This window comes from Gastrolobium bilobum, unplaced genomic scaffold (genome assembly GCF_033153095.1).
Source record: "Gastrolobium bilobum isolate Gb01-03AN ecotype WA unplaced genomic scaffold, APGP_CSIRO_Gbil_v1 utg41872, whole genome shotgun sequence".
Classification (NCBI taxonomy): Eukaryota; Viridiplantae; Streptophyta; class Magnoliopsida; order Fabales; family Fabaceae; genus Gastrolobium; species Gastrolobium bilobum.
This window is the reverse complement of record NW_026896659.1, coordinates 3056-5192: the sequence shown is the minus strand read 5'-3', so window position 1 is coordinate 5192 and position 2137 is coordinate 3056. Positions and strand designations below refer to the sequence as shown.

General features: G+C 40.9%; 1 long non-coding RNA gene across 1 annotated transcript; it reads left to right on the top strand.

The window, feature by feature from the left end:
* The first annotated feature begins 407 nt into the window (after positions 1 to 407).
* LOC133301331 (uncharacterized) lies at positions 408 to 1797 on the top strand. Its single transcript, XR_009750176.1, has 4 exons — positions 408 to 526; positions 824 to 900; positions 1000 to 1064; positions 1496 to 1797. It is a non-coding gene; the product is annotated as an uncharacterized LOC133301331 (long non-coding RNA).
* The last annotated feature ends 340 nt before the right edge of the window (positions 1798 to 2137 follow it).

The following is a 2137-nucleotide window of genomic DNA, read 5'->3' as shown; positions in this document are numbered from 1 at the left end:
AGTCACTTTGGAGTTAAAAAGTGTACTCAGTGAAAATTAAGGGGTATAAATGGGTACTGTCAAAAGTACCCAAAATATAAAAATAAAAAAAGTAATATTCCTAGAATAATATTCTAGACTTTTGGGTAAAGTTTGGTAATTATTGGAGTTAAATAGATAGACGAACCAATACCCGCTTAGAGCCACTTAACCTATGTTAAGTGACTTAAGTCACCAAATGACCCTCATTTCCCACCCAACCCGTCGAACCAGAAAGGAGAAGAGAAGAGAGGGAGAAGAGAGGGAAGAAGAAAAGGGAAAGAGAGAGAGAGAGCTAATCCCAACGGTTTTGGGTGATTCAAAAGCCTAAATCGCTTAGAATCTCGCCCTCTTTCATAATCCTTGCTTTGTTTTGAGTGGGGAGCATTGTGGAGAGAGATATTACCTCTCAAAAATTCGGCCCTTTGGTGAAAATTGGGGTTTTGAGAGTTTCTACCTCCATTGAAGCTTGAGGAGCCATCAATCCTTGGTTGTGTGACCATTGGTGGTAAGATTCTAACCCTTGAACCTCATGATTCCTTGAAATTTGCATGAGTTAGGGTTTGTGAATAGTAAATTGGGATTTTTATGAAATGTAGTTGGATTAGCTATGTTCTAGGAAGAATGGAGCTTAGAGCATGTTATGGAAAATGCTAGGAATGTCATTTAATCGGTGGAAATGAGCCTAGATAGTCATTTGATAATTGTTCATAATATTGGAAAATTCATGCTTGGATTGGTTAGTATTCTAGCATGTTGAACAATTAGTGAGTTGAATGATTGATTGGATCCTTGTGATGTTTAGGATTGAGACATTTGGACCAACCGTGAGTGATCAACCATTGGAGCAAGCTATGGAGCTTGAATAGCTCATTGGAATTGGTAAGCTCATACTTGTGTTGTGTTTTGAATTGAGTAATTGATGGTTGATTGTGAAATACTCTTGGATGCAATGTGTTGATTGCATTACACCATGTGTAGGTGTTGGTTTTGGAGTAGAGTATTGTTGACATTGGTGAAGAACAAAGGTCGACTGAAGCATTGAGGTAAGCCTTCGGACCTTGGGTGTAATTCCCTTGATTGTTCCACCAAGCCCTGAAAGGGTAGTGGTGATTATAGTGTATATAAATGCAATAAAATAGTGTAATGCTTTGTTATACGTATGTGTATGCATTTGGTGTGGCATAGGATGGTGTTTCCCTATGTTGGTATGTGGCATGACGATGCGTAAATCATACTTGGTAGTTAGCTGGCCAGTAGGACTATTTGCATCTGAGTTTCCTTAGGACAGCTTGAGAGCTCGAGGGATTTCTCCTGGAGATGTAGTGCACTTTGCATAGATATGTATTTACTGCATTATTATTGTTATTGCTATTACACTGATATGGAACTGTGGGGTGGAGAGATGCTCCAAGGACCTCTGGTTTACTGGATATATTCGTATATCTCACCCCGTGTTGTGGGGACCCCCTTTCAGGTAAGGATGCTGCAGGAGCCTCTGGTGGCAAGTGGCCATATCTGGATTATGCATGAAATATGGCACTTCTTTGAGTTTATGCATGCCTTTTGTAGTTGACATGTATAGGATTTTATTTTGAAAGCCCATGATCATATGTATATCTTGATTCATTGGATGAACTTAGCCTATGCTCATGCCTTTGGTTACACCTATTGTTGATGGGAGCCAAGGGAATGATCATAGTGTTTTGTAAGCTAAGTTCTATGATTTGTAAAGGATATGTAATGTAAATGATGCCTACTTGGAATTCAATATATGCATGCTTGTTATGTATTGAGTTGTTGAATTGGTTGGGCTGAAAATCAATTAGGTACCCTCTTCGTTTAAACTGGTAAACGATGAGAAAACAAAGGTCATGCTGTCCAAATTCTAGCTAAATCTCATGAGGAGAGGTTGGATGAGTGCTAGGATTTAGTTTTGGGGCATGGACATTTGGGGGTTCGTAATGGGGATGCATTTTCCCCTAGGCTTGGACTTGAGAAATGTGGGAATTGGAATTCCCTGGCAGCGCGCTTACGCGCCCAGGAGCGCGCCCAAGCGCCCTGCTGCCCCTGCGAGTGCCAATGCATTCTGCCTCCTCGCGCTGGAGCGCCCAAGTGG